This window comes from Corvus kubaryi, unplaced genomic scaffold, assembly GCF_017639235.1.
Source record: "Corvus kubaryi isolate FWS band 111438036 unplaced genomic scaffold, C.kubaryi_AGA036_p1.0 37396, whole genome shotgun sequence".
Lineage (NCBI taxonomy): Eukaryota > Metazoa > Chordata > Aves > Passeriformes > Corvidae > Corvus > Corvus kubaryi.
This window is the reverse complement of record NW_024581135.1, coordinates 1,688,582-1,714,752: the sequence shown is the minus strand read 5'-3', so window position 1 is coordinate 1,714,752 and position 26,171 is coordinate 1,688,582.

Below are 26,171 nucleotides of genomic sequence, written 5' to 3'. Positions count from 1 at the left end.
TTCCATGATCCCTGTTCTCCATGATCCCTGTGTCCCATGATCCCTGTTCTCTGTGATCCCCGTTCTCCATGATCCCTGTGTGCCACGATCCCTGTGCTCCATGATCCCAGTTCTCCATGATCCCTGTTCTCCATGATCCCAGCTCCCCACACTCCCTGTTCTCAGCGATCCCCGTGCCCCTTTTGGGCTGGTTCCTGCCCCATTCCTTGCCTCCACCTCCCTGCCTGCCCTCCTCTGGACTTTATTCCCAACAATTCCAGGCAGCACTGATATTTTTTACGTGGTTCCCTGCCAGGTTTTATGTTCCTGCTTCTGATTCCTGGCTGCAGGAGTGGGATTTGGGAGCCGGGCCTGGTGCAGCGTGGACTTCACCTGCTCCACAAATTCCTGCATTTTTTTTCCTCTTCCCATATTTCCACAGGGACTTTCACCACCATGAGGGTGTTAAATCTGAGGAATTATCTCCGTGTGCACAGAGCATCATTATCCCAACACTTGGTTTTCCTCATGAGGTGCCCGGAGCACTTGTAGGCACCTCATTAAAATAAATCAGCTTTGAAGGGCACCACAGACTTTCCCATCTTTTATCCAGCCCAGAACCTTTCAAATTAAGCCGAGTTTAAAATGCCAGGATTGATTCTGGTGCTGGCTGATGGAAGGGCCTGGGTGAGGTTTGGGAAACGGGACATGCTTTTAATTTAATTTTGTTTTATTTTATTTTGGTTTATTTTATGTTATTTTATTTCATTTTGTCTTATTTTATTTTACTTTTAATTTAATTTTATTTCATTTCCTCTCTTCCAGGACAGCACCTTGCCATCAGCATTCCTTTTATTTGCACATCTGGAACCAGGCAGGGAGCACAGCTGGGAAGAGCTGCTGGCCATTCCCGATGCTTTCCTTGCCTCTGGAGAGCTCGGAAAACCACCCTCGCTGAGGAGTAATTAAGCAGGAGAGTTAATAAATCCATGGTCAGGAGAAAATGAGGATCGTGATACCAACATGTGGGAAAGATTTGGGAATTTATTGGGTTTTCAACAGCTGAGCCATTTGTGGGAAGGCGTTTTTAGGGAAAAAGCTGTGGCAGGTACAGGTGGGAGCAGAGATTCCCTGGAGCAGAAGCACATTCCCATGCTGGATTTCCCAGGGCTCAGCATCATCCCATTAAATTCAGAGAAGTGCAATAGCAAAGGAACTTTTAAAAACCCCAAAATGTGGGCAGAAAACCCGGGATTTGAGCCTCCTGTGGGAATTTATCCAGAGGCTGAGGGAGGCAGGAGGAGCTGGGCAACACTTCCAGCTTTAATTTGGATTTGTGGGTTTGGGATAGAGACACCAAGAACCCATGGAGATGGGTTTAGCCAGAAATGAAAGTGGAATTGCTCCACTTTTGAGTGAGGTTTTACCCACTCCAGAGGGTCGGGGCTGTTGGAATCTCAGCTTCCCAAATTCCAGTGAAAAAAACTGGAAAAAATCTCATTCCATCTCCCTTAGCCTCAGTTTAGGGAGACTTTGTGCCCCATCTGAATATTAAAATCTAGTTAAGCCTGGCCTAGGACTCGGTGACATCATTAATGCACTGTAAATTTTGGGGTTTCCCCCCTGGTTAGGCCAGGTCGGGGTTTAAGTGCGGCTCAGTAAGGACAGAGCTCAGTAAAACACGGCTGAGGTTCAGCCTGGGAGATGCTGAGCAGGCTTCCAGGAGTTTCCTGGAATAGGGATGTGGGTTCTGTGGGAATAAAGTGCCCAGTCAGCCCCTGGACCTTAAATCCCGTCCCACCCCTGCCATGGGCACCTCCCACTATCCCAGGGTGCTCCAGCCTGGCCTTGGACACTTCCAGGGATCCAGGAATTCCATCCCTCACAGGGAGCTATTCCTTCCCAATATCCCATCTATCCCTGCCCTCTGGGCTCTTGCCATATTTTCCCCTTGTCCTATTTGAGCATCCCATTCCCAGCAGGTCCTGCACATCCTGGTTTGCCTCACCTTGGAATACCATGCAGAAATTCCAGGCTTTTCCCCCACCAGGAGCATTGGGCAGCTCCAGGATCTTTAAGCCCCAGATTTGCAGCACAGCAAATCCAGTAAATATTGTCGAATAAATCAATCCTTGTTTTTACAGGGAATTTTCCCTCAGGGCAGAGCCACAGAAATACCTGGATGAGGAAAAGCCTCCGGCAGAATTGAATTCACATGGAAAATAATCCCCCAATAAAACAGCACAATAGCTGGGCAAATGAAAGGAGAGGAAAAGTGAAGTTAAAATATAGCTCCATAAAACAGGAGCTATAGGACACAAATCCCGGGAAAAGGAGGTTTTCCATGTATTTTTCTGTTCTGTGGAGTCAGAGGTAACCTTAAATACAGTGACCACGCTGGTGGAGGAGCAGAATCCTCATCATCCTGCCTTCCTAGGATCGGCCAAAACCTTGGAAAAACCCAGCCAGGTGGGCTCTGGGGGCTGGCACAGGGATTTATGAGCTGTTTTGTGGGAATTTGGGAAGCAGAGACTCCCACCAGCACAGAGCCCATGGATGTGGCTCCTGCATCGCTCCCTGAATCTCACCTGCGCTGCTGAGCAGCAAGAGGGACTTTCCTGGAATTCTCATGGAGCCAGGTGGGCTCTGGGGGCTGGCACAGGGATTTATGAGCTGTTTTGTGGGAATTTGGGAAGCAGAGACTCCCACCAGCACAGAGCCCATGGATGTGGCTCCTGCATCGATCCCTGGATTTCACCTGCGCTGCAGTTGGGGCTGAGCAGCTGGAGGGACATTCCTGGAATTCCAACGGAGCACATTAGGGATTTAAAGCAGGATTAAGGAACTCAGCTAATGAATTGTACCAGCTGACCCCAGTGCTGGCTTTGGGGACTGCTTTAGGTTCACTCCCAGCGCTGATATCCCGGGCACAAGCTCACAGACACTGAAGGATGGGAAAGGCTCTCTCCAGGTGGGAATGGATCCCAAGGAAGGGAGGGAGAGCAGCAGGGACTGCCTGGAAGCATCACTGGTGGTGTCCCTGTCCCGAGAGCAGGAATCCCTGACCCGGAGAGAGATGACTTGGAGGACATTGGGATGCGCTCGAGGGGAATATGGAATCATGGAATGGGTTAGAAGGGACCTTAAAGCTCTTCCCATTCCTCCCCTGCCACAGGCAGGGACACCTCCCGCTATCCCAGGCTGCTCCAGCCTGGCCTGGGACACTGCCAGGGATCCAGGGGCAGCCACAGCTGCTCTGGGAATTCCAGCCCAGCCCCTCCCCACCCTCCCAGCCAGCAATTCCCAATTCCCAATCTCCCATCCATCCCAGCCCTCTGGCACTGGGAAGCCATTCCCTGTGTCCTGTCCCTCCATCCCTTGTCCCCAGTCCCTCTCCAGCTCTCCTGGAGCCCCTTTAGGCCCTGCAAAGAGCTCGGAGCTCTCCCTGTGTCCTTCCCTTCTCCAGGTGAACATTCCCAGCTCTCCCAGCCTGGCTCCAGCCCTTGGAGCAGCTCTGTGGCCTCCTCTGGACCTGCTCTGGAATCCAACCACATCCTTCTGCTGTTGGATCACAGAGCTGGAGGCAGCTGTGCAGGTGGGACCTCACCTGCTCAGAACAGAGGGATTTATTGAGAGGAGTTTTCCATAATATCCAGCCTAAACCTCCCCTGGCAAAACTGGGTTTAACACTGGGGGAGAATTCCCATCAGTTTTCCATGTGCAAACCTCTGCAGGTCTCCCTTGAATTCCGGGCTGGAGGCAAAGCCCTGGGATTGCTGGAAGTGCTCCCATTCCTCACCAACTCCTCACCGTTGATAACCCATTCCCTAATTAATTCCCTAATTAACCTCTGCTGCCTGCTTTTCCAGGTGTAAACCAGTGGCAGGTGAATAGGAATAGGGATAGGGATAGCCGTGGGGCCATCAGATCCCTCCAGGACCAGGATTTGTGTGCCAGTAATAAAAACAACAATAAAAATTCCCCCCAGCCTGCGCTCAGGGAAAAGAAACAATTCCTGTCAGCTGGGAGGGAATATTATGGGCTGTGTGTTCCTGATTTACCTCCGGCTCTTGCCAGTCCCTCAGGGATTTATTGCCACCCTGGCCCAGGTGATCCCATTCCAGGCACCAGCTCCATTCATCCAAGGTGGGAACAATTCCCCCTGAGGACAATGCTCTTCCAGGTGGGGACAATTCCCCCTGAGGACAATTCCCCCTGAGGACAATGCTCTTCCACGTGCAGCCACTCCAGGATGTTTCCCGTCAGGAGTTATTTTAACCCTCCGTGGTGGGAATGCTGTCATTTCCTTTCCTGTCGGGTTTTCCAGCTTTTGGGCCATATTCTATTGTTTGTCAGCCACCCAGGTGTGCAGAGACCCCCCAAATCCACACTGGGATCACAGAATACTTGGAGTTGGAAGGGATCCACAAGGATCATCCAGTCCCACTCCTGGCCCTGCACAGGACATCCCAAAAAAATAAATCCATGATGCCAAGCGTGTTGTGGAGCAGCTGCCAGGGCTAAGACCCCAAAGCCACACCTGGCCTGGCAGTGGGACATCCCATTTCTCATTCCTGGGGGAAAAAGCAGGACATTCCCATTTTGCCAAGCACATCCACAATCCCTGTGCACAATCCCATCCTCCTGCCCACCTGGAGGTGCTCGGGGCACCAGGGACCTCATTAGGAAACCTCACGGAATCCCAGAATCCCAAATGGTTGGGGGTTGGGAAGGACATTAAGGATTATCCCATCCCACCCTTGCCATGGGCAGGGACACCTTCCACTATCCCAGCTTGCTCCAAGCCCTGTCCAGCCTGGCCTTGGACACTTCCAGGGACCCAGAAACAGCCACAGCTTCTTTGGGAACCCCATTCCTGTCCCTCACCACCCTCGCAGGGAAGGATTTTTCCCTAAAAACTCCTCATTAATCCCATCAGCATGCCCAAACTGGGGACTCCCCCACCTGTGTCCCTGGGGAGGGGCTCAGATCCCGCCCTTCCCAACCAGATCCAACCCTGGGACATTTTTTTCCCTCACAAAAAAAGCAACGGAAGGTCCCAGATCAAAACCCAAATGTTTTTCTTCCTGCAGCTCCCAGCGAAGAGCTGCCTTCTAAATCATCCCAGATAAACACGGACAATCAAATCCTTGTTTGCAGCCAGGGCTGGGGACACTGTGCAGCCTCTGATATCCCGGGATTGCTTCATTCCGAGCCAATAAATCCTGCCTGGTGCAATCCAGAGCCTGCCAAGAAAATCCCCTCAGGCCAGGGCTGCTTTCAGCAGAGGAGATGGGAACAAGGCTGCACAAATATTGCACTTTTAGACCACTTCCCTCTCTTTTGCAAAGCCAAGCAAGTTTCCTCTTGGAGATGGGAGCAGCAGATTCCAGGGCTGGGCGGGTTTTGGTCCTACAGCCTGAATTTTAGGGGATTTTTGGCTTGTTATTTGTTGTTTCTAAGCATTGAGGGGAGAAGGGGAGCAAAGAGCAACAAGGCCACGGCCGTTTCCTGGTCCTGACCCCGCTTTAGGGCCCCATTACCACATCCCAGAGCTCTGCCACTGTGCATTTGATGCTTCAGGGACACCTGGGATGGGGAATCTTCTCCTTGGAAGACTCCAGCATTATTCTGATGCTCCTGGAGGACGATTGAAACACTCTTTTTTTCCCAGGATTAAATATTCCTGGCAAAATCAGAGCCCTGATTCAATCAAAACCTGTGACCTGTGCTGGAGGAGCCAGGCTGGGGAGGTATTTTTCTGTGAGAAATTAGGGACATTTCAGAACATTCCATGGGGTTTTTCGCCCCTCTCTTGTGCTGGATCCTGGAAAACAGCAGCCCCTGGGCTGTGGCAAGCCTGCCTTGGCCCCTCATGCCAAGCAGTGTCACCACACGTGTGTCATTTGAAAGGACATTTGGGGTTGCTTACAGCAATTTGTGTCATTTGTAAGAACACACAACAGCGGGATTTTTTGGGAAAATCCCAGATTTCTCCTGGAAGAAAGTTCATCTCTGGGTAGAGAATGGGAGAATCAGGGAAAACAATCAAAAGCACTTTAATAAAAAGTCAAGGAGGGTCTGTGCCACACACAGGAGCAGGAATAAGTTATTCCCACCTTACAGGGGGAATTCTGCTTTTAAAGGATGCAGCATTGGCATTGTCCAGTTCCCAGCACTTTGCTCCCATCAGAATTCCGGTTTTATCCCATTTACTGGCACTCAGGATTGAAAGATCAGCAGCTGAGGAATTTCTAGTCCAGGAACACATTTATGGGTCAGGTAAAAGGATATTTTCCAGCTTTTGGAAGCAATTTAGGGGCAAATCCTGCTGAGTGGGATGTGACCAAAGAGTCAGGAATTTGCAGGAATTACAACAGCAACGCCTGGTTTGTCCCTCTGAAAAAGGGGGACTTGTGCTCGTGGAGATCTCTCCGTGTGGGGGCTGGTTATTTGTATGGAAAACCTGACCTTGGGAATGGGACATGGATCCTGGGGGCAGCATCAGCCACATGTGGGGTGGGAATGGTGCCAGGAGCAGCTCTGGGATGGCCTCAGAGGGTTTGGTGGCCCAGGAGCTGGAGGTTGCATTGGCTGGTGCATGGGATCCGGAATTCCCGAGGTGTTTGAGGAGCAAATTCTCTACATCCTTCCCTCCATCCATCCCTCCATCCATCCATCCATCCATCCATCCATCCATCCATCCATCCCTCCATCCATCCCTCCATCCCTCCATCCATCCCTCCATCCATCCATCCATCCATCCCTCCATCCATCCATCCATCCCTCCCTCCATCCATCCCTCCATCCCTCCCTCCATCCATCCCTCCCTCCATCCATCCCTCCATCCCTCCATCCATCCATCCCTCCCTCCATCCATCCCTCCATCCCTCCATCCATCCATCCATCCCTCCATCCATCCCTGCACTGTCCAGCCTTGGGACATGCCCACCCTGGGCAGGGGGATCCCCTGATCCCTCTGATCCTGCTGCTGATCCCTCTCTGCATGGGAATCGTGGCCGTGCTCCAGCTCTGGCTTTACGCGCATGGGGAATCCAGCAGGAAACGCGGCCCCGGCAGCTTCCCAGCCGATGTGAGCGGGGTGATGTGCTGGGATCTCCACCTGCTCCCCCAGCCCCATCCCACTGGAGCATTTGTTGTTTTTCATGGGAACAAAACACCAGGATTTTTCCCTGAGGTCGAGGGAAATGAGCCATTCTTGTGGCAGCCACCTGGCAAAAGCAACACCTGCCCTGGGAAATATCCCACAGCTGCTGAGCTGAGGCTTTCCAGGATCTTCTGCCTTCCATGGGGGCTCCTCACTGCCCTGATTTTGAGGAAAATTGGGGCTGTGAAGCACAAGCTTTGCTGAGCACTGCCAAGGGAATGTAAATCCTGGTGGATCATGAAGGAGAAGCTCAAGTGAGCTCAAATGTTTTTCCTGATGTCCCAACCCCCGTCACAGCCCAGGTACGGAGGCAGGATTTGTGGGATGAAGTGTAAGAAATCCTCACGGCTCCTGAAGTGCATCCCTCAGGAGTCCTCTGCCATCCCACCCTCCCTCCACGTCCCAATCCCCATCAGACTCTCCACTGGTCCCAGAATCCCACACTGGTTTGGGTTGGAAGGGACCTTAAACTCATCCCATTCCTCCCCTGCCATGGGCAGGGACACCTCCCACTGTCCCAGGCTGCTCCAAGCCCAGGTCCTCTTGTGCTCTGGGCCAAACAAAGGTGAAGGATCTTCAAAAGCTGAGGAAAAAAGTGGCTGAGTCCAAATTCCTGATTTTTATTGGGAATGTTTCATGTGAAAATAAAAGCAAACAACGATGGAAAGGGCAGTTTTTCCTCTTGGAATGCAGCCCCAAGAACTGGGGTGCTCAGACATTAATAGGGTCCCCTAATCCATAGAGTGGGTGCAACAGAGCCCAGGTTTATAAACCAGCAGATCCCAACCTACAATCCCATGGAATAAACAGGGATTAGAGTTAACGGACTCCAAAAATTCCCAAAATAAATAGGAAAAAAGGAATGGAGGTTCCTCTTCTCCTGCAGTTTTATTTTCACTGTATTTTGACATCTTTGGGCTGGTAAAATCTCTGGGAATTGAGAGGATGATCCATGAATTTATCCTTAATTAGAGCCTTCAGTTTTTGGTGTCCCTTTGGACAGCCCGGCAGCTCCGAATCCAGGGAATGCAGAGAGCTGGGGGTGCTCTGCTTGTAAAAATTGAGCCCAAAAAGTGCTCAATTCCCAGTTCCTGGTTTTTATTGGGAATGTCTCACATGAAAATAAAAGCAAACAGTGTTGGAAAGGGCAGCTTTTCCTCCTGGAATGCTGCAAGGAGCAGGGCAGAACTGCAGTGCCCGGAGAGGCTGGAAAAACTCCGAGGTGCCAAGAAAAGTGTGAAATGTGGGATTAGGGAAATGTGGGCTGTGTCAGGATGTGCAATTTCCTTTTTAAATTCCCTTCCTTAAGAATTATTCCCACTCTGGGGGTGGACAGGCCCTTAATTCGGATGAAGCCCTCTGCAGCTGCTCCGGGTTGGAAATGCTCTTTGTAACTATCCTGGAAGGGGCTCCCGGCTGCAGCGAGTCCCTGTTCCCTCAGATCAGTTTTAATTTAAGCCTGGCTCAGCTGGGAAGGGCTGCTAAACCCCCCTGTCCCTGCCAAACAGGGATTTATTCCCACTTTTCCATTTCCAAGGCGTTCATTTGTCTCCCAGCGACCCCAAAGGATTAAAAATGATCCAGCCCCGAGCTGGAGCTTTGTGTTTAAACTTCCCTAAATCCTGGTTTGAGCCCGGGGTCCCAGGAAAGGTCAGCAGTTCCCTCCCACGACATCCTAAAGCCTTGGGTTTTTAGGGATTTGATTTCCTGGCTGCCCATTCCCGAGAAAATCCTTTGCTGGGTGAGGGCTCTGTGGGATTTGGGAGGGATGCTGCACATGGGAATCCCTCCTGAGGAGGGGTGGGAACAGGAATAAGGAATTCTGATGGCTGGATTTGGGATCTGGGCACATTGTGGTGACATTTGTCTTCAATCATGAGACCCTGGGTCAATTTTCCAGTGATTTTGGCCCGGGTTTTGCTCTAAAAGAGAGGTTTTTGGTCCAAATTTAAGCTAAATTTACCAGACAAGGTTTCCCACTCTCTGCCTGGGTGAGAGAGCCATGATGTTCATCCCTTCCACCTCTGCAGAACCCCATTGGATAATTTTGTGGTTTTCTGGGAAAATGAGGCTCCCCTGACCCACAAATCCCAACGAGAACCTTCATTCCTTCCATCCAAAAAGATTTTCCCACATTTTATCCCATGGCTAAAGGATGAAGGAGCTCAGGGCTGCTCTGGCTGAGGTTCCCTTCGGCTCCCAGACCTCCCAAAATATTCCCAAATTGCAGGAGAAGCGTGGGGGGTGCTGGTGGAGAAGGCCACCCCGTGGTGGGACCTCCCATGGTGGCAGTTGCTCCATGTCCAGCCACGGCTCCCGGGACAAGGGACAAGCAAAGACATCACAGCCAATCAATCCTTAATTAATTGGAGCAGGAGAAAGAGCTGGGAAGGATGTGGGAACAGAGCTGAACTTCCTCAGAAAAATTGCTGCCTGCTCCTGGTGGGCTGGGAACGGGAGTGTGAGGAAAAGGGGTGTCACAGCCTGAGCCAAAATCACATTTTTCCCTGGAATAAACATCCAAGCTGTGCCAAGATGGATAAAAAAGAGCCTTTACCCAGCCCCAAGTAGAGAAAATTCCCTCAGCTTCTCTGTTTTTGTAATAAATTCGGGTGATAATGAAATAACTCCCCATTCAAACTGCCCTGCTTGGCTTGAGATTGATTTCCTGGATAATTCTTCGCACTTTTGGGATCAACAACGAAATATCCACAATTTCTCAGCCCTAAACACCTCTGGAATTGCCAGGAGATGATGATGATAATAATGATGATAATGATGATGATAACGATGATAATAATGATGATAATAATGACGATAATAACAATAATAATAATAGCTATTATTATTATTATTATTATTTCTTGGTAATGCCACTATTTCCATGTTTCCATCTTGATTCCTATTTTGTTTTTATTCCTATGAAGGAGTTTTTAATCAAATTGCATTAAATATCCCCCTGTAGCCCACACAGCCAGGAAAGAGCCATGACATTCATGGAATCATGGAATTATGGAATGGGTTGGGTTGGAAAGGACCTTAAAGCTCATCCCAATCCATGCCCTGCTATGGCAGGGACACCTCCTGCTATCCCAGGCTGTTCCAGCCTGGCCTTGGGCACTGCCAGGGATCCAGGGGCAGCCCCAGCTGCTCTGGGAATTCCGTCCCAGCCCCTCCCCACCCTCCCAGCCAGGAATTCCCAATTCCCAATATCCCATCCATCCCTGCCCTCTGGCACTGGGAAGCCATTCCCTGTGTCCTGTCCCTCCAGGCCTTGGCCCCAGTCCCTCTCCAGCTCTCCTGGAGCCCCTTTAGGCCCTGCCAGGGGGGGCTCGGAGCTCTCCCTGTGTCCTTCCCTTCTCCAGGTGAACATTCCCAGCTCATCTGCATAGGAGAAAATACAGGAAAGCACAGGAAAATACAGGAAAAACATTTAGGCAGATGAATCAAATAATATAAAATTAAAAATGTATAAATAAAAGTTCCGAGGAAGACTTTCAATTCCTGCAGGATGCAGCATTGGAAGGGGGGATGAACAAGAGGAATGGCACCACCCCGGGTGCTCTGCCTTGGAGGATGGGAGTGGCTCCCCAGAATCCCTTTCCCAATGGGAAAACACTCCGGGATGGGAGCTGAGCTCTAGGAACTCCACCAGCTCTTCCCCTGCATCCCTCAGGCTGCTTCCACCAAACATCTTCTCCTCATTGATGGAATTCTTGCACATCCTCACACTCCGGGTCGGAATAAGCACCCCAGCATGACATTCCAGATGAAAGCTGAGGGAAAACGCCTGTGCTGACACCTCCTGCAGGGAGAAGCAGATAAGGATCAGGCTGGAAGTGATAATTTCCCAGCAGAAATCCTGGCTTTTCCTGAAACCAGATGTTTTTGAAGGACCCTCCGCGCACAGATCTTGACCTGGTCACCTCCCAGTGGAGACAAAGCCTTCTCCAGGGTGTCCAGCTCTGTTTGGTTTGGGTTTCCTGGGAATAAAGGTGTCTGGCACTCCCAAACCCACAGTAAACAGAGATAAACGTGTGACTGCTCCCAGGAATTCCATGGCTCTTGTTTGCTCTGTCTCAGCTGAGCTTCCAAACTCCCACATTTCCGGGATCCGATGGAGACTCACTCAGCAGCACAAAGGCTCCCATTCAGGGCGTCCCGAGGAAACGATCCAAGAGAATGTTCCTTCCTTGAGCTCCCAACCCAGTTTGCTTCAGGGGATTTATCCATTCGTGGAATGCTGACAAGGGGAGATGTCTCCGTGGAGAACCCGTTCCGATTTTAAATCTCACCCTTAAAATCCTCCTTGGGTTTCCTTTCTCCCTTTCCCTGGCTGTTTCCAGCTCCAGTTGGTTCCTAACGAGGAGATGACGACAGTCCCTGCTCACAGTTAAAGGGTTGGCCTTGAGGAGAGGAGTTGGGATCACAGGGATGGAGAGGAGGGAAAAAACAAAGCTCTTCACTCAGGCCGTGGGCAGCACTTCCACCTCCACATCAATCCCACCCCTCTCTAGAAACAAAACATCTCTGGGGGTCTCTTTGCTGCAGCTCGAGGGCAGGTGGAAACCAGAGAAATGGGAATATTCCTTCTCTTTGGGAAGGCTTTGGAATGAAGGATTTAATCTATTTCCTGACCGAGCGCTTTGAAGGCTCCAATTTGTGGTGATTTAGCAACACTTGAGAGGAGGAGGCCAATAAAAACCTCATTCAAGGTGGAAATCACAGCAGAGCTGCAAACCCGTATTTAAATATCAGAATGGAATAAAGTGATGGAGGGAAACAGCAGGAAATAGAAAACAAACACTTCCACTTGAGGGCCAAAACAGAATAAAAGCATTTCCCAGAAAGAATTCAACAAAAGCAATGTCAGCTCCCAGTTCCTGTCATTTATGTGTTGTTCTTGGATCCATAAATCCAGAGCTCTCCTTGGCAGCGGCAGAAATATTCCCCCAAATTCTCTCCCAGGTAATGACCAGGTGGCAACAACCTGACTAAAATAATTCCAGCCTTCCCACGGGGATAATGTGCCCTGATAACACCGTGCAGGGCCCCTGCAATTCCGCACAGGGAGAAATCTCTGCCGAGGAAAAGGGAATTTATCCCTCGTGGTGGTTTCCCTGTGGTGCTCCCCACGGAAAAAAGGGATGGGTTTGGGGCAAAACCGCTGGATTTTTATATCATATCCCTACACTGAATTTCAGTGGAAGTCCCAGCTGGTGATGGCTGAGCCGGAGGTTAAGGCTGGAAAAGTTGCTGCCAAAAAGAGAGGAATTGATGCAGGCATAGGAAAGGTTCATCCACTGCTAATCAGGAGCTCCCACCCCGCTGGAATTCCCACCCGGCTGCTCCAGGGCTGGCTTTGGTTGGTTTGATGAGGGAGCTTTACTGGGGTGTGTCTGAGCAGCTCCCCAGGCTGGGCTTGGCCCAGCTGAGCCCAGCTTGGCACAGCCTCTGCTGGGGCTTTGCAAAGAGCAGCCCCAGCCCGGCAGGGAAAATCTCAGCAGCCCTTTTGGGGAGGTTTGAAAGAGCTGGACCATCCCACAGGATTCAGGTGGATGTGATGGGCTCAGGAGCCTTTTCCAAGTAGGATTTTGTGTTTCCAGTTCTTGGAGCTCTCAGAGCTCAGCTCAGTTCTGCTGCAGTGCCCCCAGCATCCCATTCCATCCCTAAAATCCTGATTAAACACCTCCCTCTGTGGCTGAACTGGTGCTAAACCGGACTTGAGGTGCATTTAAACACTTTCTGTTTCCAATGACCATTATAAACATATTGATTACGGATTCAACTCCTAAGGCAATTCCTGGTGGCTGCAGTTCTCCAGGTACCAGAGGTGAGTTATCCTGGGCAAGCTGTTTGCTCAGTGCAGCAGCAGAAGATCCTTGAACACTTTAAAATGGGAATTCTGGTGATCTGGGGAAGGAAAAAACCCCTCTGCCTGAGTTTTCCCAAAGCGGAATGCCAAAATTCCCAGGTGTCTCCAGCCAGCACCACTCAACATTCGGGATGAAATCCTTGGCTGTGCCTGTTGGAGTTTTTTATAATTTAAGGGTTATTTTTAAATATTGAGAGTTATAAATTGGAGCTGGAAAATAGAGGAGACCGGGAATGATGTCCCAACAATTTATTATCCACCTCTGTGGGGTTTCGGATTGGTTCTAGGATGGCTCAAAGGATCCAAGCAGTTGGAGCACGAGGATGTGCATGGTGACAATGGATTTCCCTTGATTTCATCTCATTTTCCAATATTTGAACATTCAGGGTCAGGGATTTTTCCTCACACAACCCCCAGAGGGTTTGGATAATCTCCAGTGTCCCCAGAACACTTCTGCAGGTTCAAGGCTGGGTTTGCTCCATCAGGACACATCCCAGGATGTCCTTGGCATGGGAATGGGATGATTGAGCCCAGGCTGGGGTTGACTTTTCCCTGGAAACAAAGTCCAGGGTGAGTCAGGCAGCTCCTCCCTGGCCGTGCAGGAGCAGAGTTTTGCCCTTTGCCCATGGACAACGAGACTGGGAATGTGCAAATCCCTTGAGCTTTCCCCACCAGAGCATCCCAGCCAGAGGGGTTTTATCCCAGCAACGATGAAATCTTGGATTCCGTTGGCTTTTCCTGCAAAACTCTCACATTTTATCTGAGAAGGCAAAGAAAAAGAGGAGAAAACGAGGTTTTTCCGCCAAGCAGTGAAACTCCAGCCCTGAGGGGTCACCCAGCAGTCCCTTTTCCCTGAGAAAGTGCAGGATTTTCCCCTGTAATGTTTCCACCAAGGCTTTGTCTGGTCTGGTTTTGCCAAGTCTCAAGTGGGGAGGATTTGCTGGAGCTCTGGCATCGCTCACACTCTGCTCTGGTTCGTGTCGAGGTGCTGCTGCCAGCCTGGCAACGTTAATCCCCGGCTCTGCGAGGGATTAGGATATTTAGGCAGGGGTGAAATAAAGAAGGAAGACGAAGACAAATAATCCCCACTGAAAGGAAAAGAACAGCTCACCAGGCTCTGCTGGCTCCGAGTGAGCCCCATCCCAGCGGGATTTGGAGGAGGTGGGAATCACAGCGGGGTCGTGGACAGAGGGGGAATGGTTTTTAAGTTAAAAAGGAGACATTTAGATGGGATATTGGGAAGGTGAGGGTGGAGAGGGACTGGGATGGAATTCCCAGAGAAGCTGTGGCTGCCCCATCCCTGGAATTGTCCAAGGCCAGGTTGGAGGGGGCTTGGAGCAATTTGGGATAGTGGAAGGTGTCCCTTACAGTCTCTTCCAATCCCAGTGGAAAACAGACCCCATGGAAAATCAAAGCTCCAAAGGATATCCATTAGAAGTGTCCATTTTATTCCCATCCCACTCTTCCTCCTGGGTTCTGTTTGATGGAATGATGGATACCTGTCAGAAAACAGGGAATGGTCTCCTGGCATCATCCCAGAGCCACGCCTCCCTGCTGCATGTGGCTGGAATTCCTAGGGCTGGAACCAGAGGAATTATCCAGAAAAACCCCACAGCCCATCCCCCAGACTGATCAACCTCTGCCCCCTCCCAGGCAACCGCGATCTGTTTGTTTGTTTGCTTTGAAAATCCAATTAAAACATCGCGGGCAATTATTAATTATTCCCAAGCATTTCCTCCTGGAACGGAAAAATGCCACGCAGGGAAGAGTCTTTGACTCTGCCCTTGCTGGAAGATTCCCCTTTCATTAGGCCCAGATTAATGAGGCTGGGCTTAAAGCAGGTGTTGAGTGCAATCAGAGCAGCTTTATTAGGACGGGAATTGTGCTCAGCTCACCTTTGCCTGCGTGCATGGCTTGGCTGATTAATTAATCAGCGATTGATAACGACCTTTGATAACGACCTTCGATAACGACCTTCAGCCCTGCAGCTCCCAAAGGTGATGCCACAGGGGCTGTGCTGGATCTCCAGAGGATCAGCTCCTTCTCAATCAGCTCCAGCAAGGAGCTAAACTGGGATTTGGGATGCAGGAGGAGAGAGGGATGGGAATGTTTGTGGTTAACAGAGGGGAATATTGAGATTCAGTCTTTCAAAGGATCTTTGTAGATGCTCTGTGTGTCCATAAAAATGAAAATGAGGAGGGAGGGAACGGCCTCGAGTTGTGCCAGGGGAGGTTCAGGTGGGATATTGGGAGGAATTTCTTCATGGAAAGAGTTCTCCAGCTTTGGCACAGCTGCCCAGGGCAGCGGTGGAGTTTGGAATGGAATCCCCATTCCTGCAGGGATTTAAAAGCAGCACTCGGTGCCTTGTGTAAGAAACAGGGAATTATTTATGGGATCATGGAAAGGTTTGGATTGGGACTGTGAGGATCATCCCGTTCCACCCCTTTGCCATGGGCAGGGACACCTTCCACTACCCCAGTTTGATCCCAGCCTTGGACACTCCCAGTTGCACTTTTCTGACCGAGATGGGAACGGCTTGGAGGGGGATCCCAGGAATTTAGTTTTCCCTCCCTATTTCAGTGCTCTCCAGGAGCTTGGGCAGGGTGGGAATCACCAGGGAAAGGTCATTTCCAAAGAAATCCTTTAAAAACCACCTGGGTATTTCCTGACCCACTTGTACACATAAACATCTGTGTCTTCCCTGCCCGGAGCGGATCCATGGGGATCAGCAGGAGTTTGGAGGGTACCTGGAGGACTCCCTTCACTCCAACAGCAGCAGCAGGACATCAAAAGTCTTTTTTTAAAGGAAATCTTTTTTCCCTGTTTTTCCCCCTCCCAGGCCAGCTGCTGCCCATCCATCCATGGCAGGGCTCCATGGAATGAATGAAGATGATGGATGTGCCCTGGATGTGTCATTCCAGCTTGGATGGGGCTTGGAGCAACCTGTGCTGCTGGAAGTGTCCCTGCCCATGGGGTCCCTTCCACCCCAAACCACCCCATGCTTCTCTGATCCTCCGTGAGGGGATTAAAGCCGGATCCCAGCGGGAAGGGAGATCCAAAGCCAAGGCCAGGCACTGCTGGGCCTCTTCCCAGAGCCACAGGAAACCTTCTCATGAATTTTCCCCAAATCCAGGTTCTTGGCTTGATTTTAAGGTGCAGAGCCAGGCCAGGCTCTGACCCAGGCCCAGCTCATCCCCAACAGCCAAACCCTGCTAATCCTGGCACACGGGATTATCTTGGAATAAAGGATAAAGCAAACCTGCGTTGCCTCCTGGAGATGTGTCTGGCTGCAGGGCTGCCTCACAGGGCTGGTGGCACTGATTTTATTGTCCTGGCACACGAGGAGGTGGATTTATCCTGGTTTTCCGTGGCAGGAGGGCAGGAGAGATGCTCCTGTGGGCTGTGCCAGGCAGGAGCAGGCAGGGAAAATCGTCCTCCAGCATTGCTAAGAGAGGAGTTGGAAGTAAATTAAGTCTGGAAGGGCTTTTCTCCCCTCACTGCCTCATCCCCTCCCATCCCTGAAGGTCTGGAATGACTCTGGGAGGCTGCTGGAAGCAGACCCCCAGCTCCTCTGCTGATTTCCAACCAGATTGGGCCTGGAAAAGGGATGTTTAAGGAAAAGCACGGATGGGGAAGGTCTGGTTTTCCCAAATGCACTCAGTGGCTGCTGCAGGGACACGGCCACACACAGCAAAGCCAGGCCTGGGGAGCTGGAGGCGCCCAGGCTGCCCCAGAAATGTTGATTTTTGTATGAACCATGAGTAAACACAGAGATAAAAACCATCAGCACCTCCCTGGGAAACACAGCCTGCCAGGAAATGCAGCTGGAGCAGCTCCTTCCTACCTGTGCTGGGGAAAAGCAGCAGAAGAAGGAGCTGCAGGTCTGGTGCAAAGGGAAATGCAGCCTGCCAGGCAGAGCAGCACAAAGCTGCTTTAATTTCAGCTGTTCAGGAGTTCATTTATCAGTTCATTGATTGAACCCCACTGTGTGGCACTCCTCACCCTCCCAGGAATATAAATAGGGATCCCTGTCAGGACAATGATGTGGACAGCACCCCTTGGAGCAGGAACGGGGCTTTTCCCTGCTGTGGAGCTAAAATAAATCAGGATGAATTCCTCTTGGAGCTTCCAGAGCCAGATGCATCCTGGCCAGGCCCGTGCCTGACATCTGCCCATTAAAGTTGTGCAGAGATGCAGATCTGGAAATGTAATTACACATCTCAGCTCTAATTTCCAGCTCTCATTTAACAACTGACTTAGCAGCATCCAAACACTTGCAGTCCCATGGTTAATTCATGAGGATGCACAGCTCCAAAATCAACTCCAAATCCTCAGAGATTCCACTGATAAATTGGGAAAATTCCTAAGGCGAGTGCAGAGTGAGGGGGTGCTGCTCCAGGGGCTGAGCCTGGCATGGAGCTGCTTTCCCAGAGAAAATTCCAGCCTGGGGATGTGCTGCTTTGGCCACCATGTCCTTGTTCTAGGAGACCTGGGCTGTGAATTCCAGCAGATCCATTTCTCTGGAGATTTTAGGATCATGAACCCAGCGAGATGTGTTTGTTTCTGCCATCAGACACAAATCCTGGCTGTGCTCAGGTTCATTCTGAGGCACTCCAAGCCATGACCTAATCCTGCCCGATGGGAAACTTTGATCCCTGGGATCCAGCTCAGCCTGGAAGCAGATCCAGCTCTGGAAAAGAACCCAGAGTTGCACAGCTCTGAAGGTGAAACACCTTTATAAATCCTCCTTGTCTTCTCCATCACAGGAAAACAAAGAGTTGTTTGGTGCTGTTCCTGAGGCTGCATCGTAGAATCCCAGAATCCCAGAGTGGCTTGGGATGGAAGGGATTTAAAGCCCATCTCATTTATGGGCAGGGACACCTCCCCTAAACCAGCAGGACCCAAACCCCCTCCTGTCAGAGCCATTAATTCCTTTCCTATCCAACACATCGAGGTATTTTTCCATGTTCATACATTTTCCCACAAGAACACATCCAGCTATTTCCATTTTTCCCACTTAATGCGTTCTCCCGTTTCAAATCCCTCTCCTGTTTCAGTGCCTGCTCCTATTCCAATGAACTCCCTCCACCTCCAGGCTCCCGGAGAGGCTTCTCCCGGAGCTCCTGCTGCATCCAGGACAAGATCCATCCCAGCCTGGGGACCACCCGCCCACTCCCGCATCTGCTCCCGGTCCCACCCATCCCGGCGGGCGCTGTTCAATCTTTGGGAGCTGACTCACGGGGAAGCGCCGGCCTCATCTGCCGGGAATGTTAAACAGAGCCTTTTCAAACAAGGAATTGAAGAAAGCGACCATCTGGCCGCAGGGAATGGTGCTGCTTTCCATCCTTCCCGCTGGAAGAGGGACGCAGGGAGGGAGGCCGAGCCGTGCCGGGCGCCGGGGCTCCCCCACCCGAGGCGCTCCCCCAGGATTTGTCCCCAAAGCCACTCCAGCTCCGGCTGGGGCGGGGTTGGCATGGCGACAGCCCCCGGATCAAACAATCCCGGGATATGTGATGGGGATTAAAGCCCCGGGAGCCTGGAGAAGAGAGCCAAGAGGTGCCCGGGAGCCGCCGGCACCTGCGCTCCGGCTGCTGCCGCCGCATCGCTCCGTCCCAGCGCTGCCCCCCACTCCCGGCGGGATTCCCGGCTGCCCGGCGGGGCAGGATGAGGCTCTGCTGTCCCTTTGTGAAGCCGCTCACCCCGTGCTCCGTGTTCGGGTTAAAGCCGGGTCTTGCTTTTCCTTTTTGCTCCCGCAGCAGAAATGTCCAAGCGGGAAAGAGCTGCTGGGAAATGCCGGGTGATGGATTGGGGAGCAGCCGTGGCCCGGAATCAGCTTCTATCTTTTTGCTGGAATCAGGGGCTGAGGAAAAGCCCCATCTCAGCAGCTCCTCAAAACAGATTCCAGAGGGAGCGGGGGAACTGGCTCTGATTTATCTCAGTGCTCACCCAGCCCATCCCAAACCGCTGCTCCGGCTCTCCCACCTCTCCTAGCAGGGACCTGCCCAACCTGCCCTTCATTTATTTATCCCACAGGCATTCCTGGCTTCCCTGGGATGCTACAAATCCATGGGGAAAACACCCAGAGATGTAAATAAATAATAAAGAAATCACAAGGACCTCTGCAAAAGGGTTGGAAATGTAAATCCCAGCTTTTCCTGGAGCTGCCAAGGTGCCACAAGGAGCTTGGGAAAGGCCCAGGCCATGCTGGGAGAGGGGAAGGAGCTCCTCTTGCAGAGGCTGTTAAAATTCCCAGCACACGTGCAGGGTAGACTAGAGGGCTGAATTTATTCCAAAGGCTCCCTCATTCCTTGTATCCATTGGGAGCTGGCTCGGGAGATGCTTTCAAGGTAGGAACAGGCAGAGAATTCAGGATAGAGGCGAATATTGTCATCTGCTTTTCCTCAGGGATGCCACTTTGGACAACCCTGCTCCCACCTCATCCCTGAGCACACCCTGGTGCAGGATCCCTCGGTGCTCCAGTGAAAAATGCAGCTGGAAAAGGTTTTTTCCAACAAATGGCACCAAAATCCCTTCAGGATCACAGACTGGTTGGGTTGGGAAGGACCTTAAATCTAATTGCACCCCGTGCCCTGGGCAGGGACACATGGGAGAGGCCTGGAAGGAGATGCCTCTGGAAAGGTGGGAGGCAGCAGTTCTCCTGGGCAAGGCAAAATCTGGGAGAAAAAATTCCCTCTGCAAGCTGCTAATGGAAATTCAGAGCCTCTGCTCAGAGGAAAAAAGGTCCAGAAAAAAATCAACTCCTGAGTTCCTAATGCTGATCTTTTGGAGAGCTTCGTTCCTTCTTTTTTTCCTTCTTTTTTGCTCTGTCTCGCTGGAAAACCAGGAATTTCTGTGGTCTGATTCCCTCCAGAACCTTGTGTCCAGAGCCAGCTCCTGCCCCTTCCCCTCAGGAATTCAGCTGGAGGCTCCATGGCTGCTCTCCAGCCTGGGGGAGCACAATGAACTGGAGAGGAGGCTTAAATCCATGAAAAGCTTCCCAAGCATCCCACAGCTCTTCCCATCCGTGCCCAAGCAACCAGGGATCCCTTTCATCTCCCCACTTCCGAGATTTTAGGAGAATGAACCGATTCCCTGCCTTTGGAAATCCCTGCTCAAGTGCTCTGGAGCTGCTGGGGCCTGGTGGGATAATCAGGACAGGGATGAGCACTGCTCCCTGCTCCGGGGTGGTCCCCAGCATTCCATGGATTTCCCATCCCACGAACTGGAAAAAAATCAGAGAGCTCTAGGGAAACATGTGGACAGAGCTGAGTTATATCCCAGTGAAATCCTCGTGGACTTGCCGTGCTGGGAGCCTTCAGCTGGGAAATAAGGTGTTAAACAGGGAATTCCTGGGATTTCTGTGCTTCTCCTTTGCAGGGTAGGGGGAATTTCTTGTCTTTTCTCTCCTCAGGGGTGTAAATTCCAGGACTGTCACTTTTTTGGGATGCTGCAGCACCTTCCTGGGATGGATATATTGCATATGGAATGTATCACATACAGAGAGAATATCCCTTTAAAAAATAAATAAATAAATGATTTCCTCGGGCATTCCTTTGCTCCAGACCCTTCCCGAGGTCTGTTGTCCTTCTCTGGATGTGCTCCAGCACCAAAACCAGCTGGGAATTCTCCTGCTGGGCATCAAGGAGCAGGAGAAGGATGGATCCCACAGAGTTTGTGCTGTGAGAGAAAAAAGCAGAGTTATCATCAATCTCCTGCAGATATAAACGGCACAAATGATCCCTGCAAAGTTATCCTGAGATTTTCCCTCTTCCAATAAATTGAAAAAAAAAAAAAAAAAGTAATTACTTTTAATATCCCTGAGTGCTGGAAATGTGAACATCTTGGAAATGCCTTGGAAAGGCTGGAAAGGATCCAGTCCCGGAGCACAAAAATCTCACGCTCAAACCTCCAGCGAGGGTTTCAAAAAGTGATGGCTCAGAGCTGTAGTCATGGTGAGAAACCAAAATATATTGGGAAAAAACTAGGAAAAGAGGGGAAAAGGGGATTAAGGGCAGCCTGGATGGGAATGGTCGGAGGCTGCCGTGGAAATCTGGCAGTGGGGAGAAGGCAGAGGCACAGAGGAGGATCAGAATATGGCACATGAGTGACCTGAGCAGCAAAAATAGGATGGAATTCATGGGGTGGGAATGTGCTGAGTGTGGGGATGGGCCAGGGAGACCGGGCAGGACACACGTGGGATCCATGGGAAGCAGTAGGAAAGAGCAGCTGGGGGGTAGAGCAGGGACAATTCCCAGAGAATTCCATAGGAAAGTGGAGCGGGTTTGTTAAGAGCAGGAAAAATACTCAGAGTGGTCAAATTTGAGGTGTTTTGTCAGGATGTCAGTAAAAGGGAAGGGAAGAAGAGGAAGGAAGGAAGAAGAGGAAGGAAGGAAGGAAGGAAGGAAGGAAGGAAGGAAGGAAGGAAGGAAGGAAGGCAGGCAAACAAACAAACAATGAATTTGAAGTCTGGGTTGGAAGGGACCTTAAAACTCATCCAGTTCCATGGACAGGGACACCTCCCACCATCCCAGGCTGCTCCAAGGACAGATTTGGCCCTGGTTGAAAACTCTGGGAGCTGGGGGGATTTTGAGGATGGACCAGAAGAAGCATCCCGAGGGTGCCTGGCTGAGCATCACCCCCGGCCTGGCAGGGAGCAGATTCCTGCTGGCTCCTGCCTGTGAGGAGAAGTTTGGCCCCGCAAGGAGCCGCTGGTGTTTTCCCGGCTGGGCCATGTGAGGAACGGAGGAGCGCAGGGAGAACGCGCTTTCAGCACTCAAATTAGAAAAGGAAAAGGCAAAAAAAAAAAAAAAAAAAAAAAAAAGGGAAAATAAAGCGCCCCCAACCCAAGCTATTACCACGGGCACTGTAGCATGAAACGCAAACCCTTCCTCCCGAGCCGCACAAAGCCTCGGCAGAGTAATTAATGCGCTGAAAGGGCCGGGGCTTGCAGATGGAGATGCGGGGAATAAAGGCGCTCCCCGGGCCGGGCTGTCACGCATCGCCTGCCGCATCTGTTATGGAAATCAGGGCTAGCGGGGCCTTTTGTTCGGCCTAAAGCCCTCCCAACGGGGGCTTGGCCGGAGTAGGTTTTCTTGTTATTAAACACGATTTCGGGCTAGTTGAGAGCAGATGCTCCGGCAGCATTTGGAACGAATAACCGAGCTTGGAGCGTGCGGCGTCGCTGAGAAGTCTGGGCTCGCCTGCGAGAGCGATTCCAGCTCGGAGCTAATGCGCTGCCCCGGCTCCCTGCTTTGCACATGAATGCTGCTGACACCAGCTGAGCCTTCTGGGCTCCCCTGGCAGCGCCCCCAGAGCCCCCTCCCAGCCCTTTCAGCGCCAGCGAGCCCAGGGACACACAGATCGCACACTCCAAACGCATCCCTGCCCTCCTCACCACCCTCACCCCCCCCCCCCCAGGCATCAAAACTGCCACCAAACCCCAGCCGCAGCATCCCAAAATCTCCAAAACTCCCTCTGGTGTCCTCTCCGGTGGGTGTTTGCCCAAGCCGTGCCCGGGTCAGGCAGGGAAGGAGCGGAGCAGCCGGCACGGGGATGTTGGGGTCACAGTGGGAGCGCACGAGGAAGGGACAAAGGGAACGAGGCGACAAAAGCCATCGGTGGCTTGGGATGGAATTGCCTCTGGTAGTTCCGGAGAGAGGGATTCTGGAGATGGGATGTGCCCCAGCTCGGGGTGGGAATGCACAGGAAAGGGGCAGAGCGGCCGTGTCAGCCCAAGTTCACCTGCAGAAGCTCAGCCCGGTGGGGTCGCACGGGGGGATGATCCCAGATTTATCAGGGAAGGGCAAAACGACGAAAATGAAGGTGGAGAAAGGGCCTTTGGGAGCCACGGGATGCTTTGGAATCTTAAAGCCCATCCAGTTCCACTTTCTGCCATGGGCAGGGACACCTCCCACTATCCCAGGCTGCTCCAAGCCCTAATGTCCAGCCTGGCCTTGGGCACTTCCAGGGATCCAGGGGCAGCCACAGCTGCTCTGGGCAGGAAAAGGCAGAGCCATCCATCCATCCATCCATCCATCCATCCATCCATCCATCCATCCAGCTCCTGCTGTAGACCATGGAAAATGAGAAGGACAGAGGGCACCAAATTCCTCCTGAGAAGGACAGAGAGCACCAAACATCTCCTGAGGACAGAGAGCACCAAAACTCATCCTGAGCAGGACAGAGAGCACTAAAGCACATCCTGAGCAGGACAGAGAGAACCAAACTCCTCCTGAGAAGGACAGAGGGCACTAAAACACACCCTGAGCAGGACAGAGGGCACTAAACTCCTCCTGAGAAGGACAGAGAGCACCAAAACACATCCTGAGAAGGACAGAGAGCACCAAACACATCCTGAGCAGGGCAGAGGGCACCAAACTCCTGAGAAGGACAGAGAGCACCAAACTCCTCCTGAGCAGGACAGAGAGCACCAAACTCCTCCTGAGCAGGACAGAGAGCACCAAACACACCCTGAGCAGGACAGAGGGCACCAAACACACCCTGAGCAGGACAGAGGGCACCAAACTCCTCCTGAGCAGCCGGGAGCGGGACACAGGGCAGGGCGAAGGGCAGTGCCCCACGCCCTCGTCACGGGCGCTCCGCTCCCACCCGGCAGCAGCACAGGGAGGAGATTTCCCGACACGCCAGACAAGGAATGAGTCACGTCTGCTTTAAGGCGAGTCCTGAGTCCGATCTGCAGCTCTTCCAGCCAGGATAAGGTTAATGGCTCCTCTCGGAGTAACCCGAAACTCGGCACAGCCACCTCCAACTCCCTTGGACTTGGGAGGTCCCGGTTTTGGGGGCAGAAAATGCCCTGCAGCCCCAGAGCCTGCTTTTGTTCGCCGGGAAATTGTGCAGCTCGATGCCATCAGCGCATTCCCGAGGAGGGGGAAACATTCCCGAGGAGGGGGGGACACGTTCCCAGATCCGGATCAGGCCATGGAGGCACAGAGCGGAGGTTGTAGGGAAAAGGGGCTGAGGTTCCCACGCAGCTCCATCCCCTTTTCCTTCCCCAGTCCCTCCGCGGTTGCTGTCACCTTGTCCCCGGCCCCGAGGTCACCCAGGGACGGTCACAGTTCCCTGAGCAGCAGCCGAAGGTGCCCCAGGGGTGTCACAGCCCGGGGACACTGCTGATTTTTCAGGGCAGAGCACTTGAATCAGCATCCTCTGCCCCCCCAGGACCACCAGCACCATTTGCTGCCCTGGATTCCAGCCCTGGAACTCCAGCCCTCGTGTTTGTTTGTCCCTCTGCTCCTTCAGTTTGGGTCTTTGCTCCAGTCGAGGTGCCCCGTGCTGAGGGTGAAGCTTTTCTTTGGGTTTTTCCCCTAAAAAAGCCAGGTGACCCTGCCTGAGGCCACATCCCCAGGCCCACAGGGCAGAACTTGACCCCCCCCACTCAATAATATTCAATATTATTCTAATATTAAGGTATTTAAACAGTCATAATCAATATAATATTACTATAATTAAAATGATATTAATATTTAATAATATTCAAGATTACCACCATTATTTCATTGCAAATACACTGAAATCCCCTTTATTCCCCTCACAGGGGGCTACTGCTACTTCCCCACCCCCATTATTTTGTATTTTGCTATAAAATGAGTTAAACGGCCATTTTCACACCAAAGTGGCACCAGAACTGGTTCCAAGGGGCTGTTTCCTGGGAAAAGAAGCCCAGGAATGTGGTTAAACCCGGATATCTCTGCTTGCTGTGGGGTTCAGGTCTGGCTGCTGGGGGCTTTGCTCATCCTGCCCTCATTCCCACGAGATCCCGGTGCTGGTGCCACCTCCAGAGCAGGACAGGTGACCACGGCAGAGCAGGGAGCATCCTGGAAGGATTCACCCCTTTCCCACAGGGAAATTCCTTGCCAACCTCCACAGCCAAATTGCAAGGGAAGGAGATTTAGGAGCAGAATTCCCAGAGTTTGTGCCACAGTTCCAGGGAAGAGCCGGAGCTGGCAGGATTTGGTGCTGCTGAGAGGTGGGTGGAAGGCTAAAAACCCATTTCCCCACTTGGAATTCCTCCTTCACAGATCCTTTGGAAAACTCGGTGAGATCTTTTCTCACCTCCTCAGCTTCCTTCTCATCCTCCAAGCTCATTCAGGGGAGGATAAAAAAACCCCACTTGGCACAACATTCCTCCTTTATCCCTGCAGGGCTCTCGTGCCAGATCATGAGGATCGGGATCCAAGGTCGTTTTGGACACTTTAGGATCTGCTGGGAAGATGAAGGAGCTGAAGGAGCTGCAGGAAAATATATATTAAAAAAAAAAAATTAAAAATATTCAGTTTGAGCTTTTAAATTTGCAGCAGCCACTGCTGCAGCTTCAGCCTCTCCAGAGCTTTTTCAGGAAGGCTGGCACAAGAGTGGGATGAGATGGAGAATCCCTGGAAAAAAAGGTTATTAATCTTTTGTTTTAGGAAAGGAGTTTGGTTGGAAGAAACCAAATGAGCTGAGAATTAATATTTACTTGATTTTCAGCAAATAATCCCTCCCTTAGGAGAGGCTAGGTGAGGATGAGGCAAAGAAATGCCAGCACTTGACCCCAAATCCACCAAACTCCACTATTGAGTCCCAAAATAACCACAGAGCTTTAAGCACCACCAGTCTGGGTGGAACAACCCCAAAATATCCATCAAACAGCCCAACTCTGGACCATTAAGTCTGGTTTTATCTCCTTTCTGGAGATGGTTTAAGAGTCCTTTAACAGCAGCTTTCTAATCCATCCCATTTGAGCTGCGACCACGCCACTCTTGGGAGTGACCCAGGAGCACCAGGAAACATCAGAAGGGTCAAAAACTCCTACAGAATTTGGGGGATCTCAAAAGCAAAACTGGAGGCTGCAGGAAGGAACATTCCTATTCCTCAGTCTCAGCAGGAGCCTGGGAACAGCAGCTCAGAGGGAGCAGAGGATCCACAAAGCCCAGGAGGAGGTTTGCAGCTCGTGCAGGATTTCCTGCCCTGCCAAGCTGGGCTGAAATCCCAGGAAAAGCAGCAGGAGCCTGGGGTGGGACCACAGGGGCTGGGATGAAGCTGGGGATGAAGACAAAAGCACCATGAGGAGGAAGGAAGAGTGGCCCAACTGCTCCTCCAGCATTTGCAGCTCTGATAAAGGTGCCAAAAGCCCTCCAAGAGGAACCACGA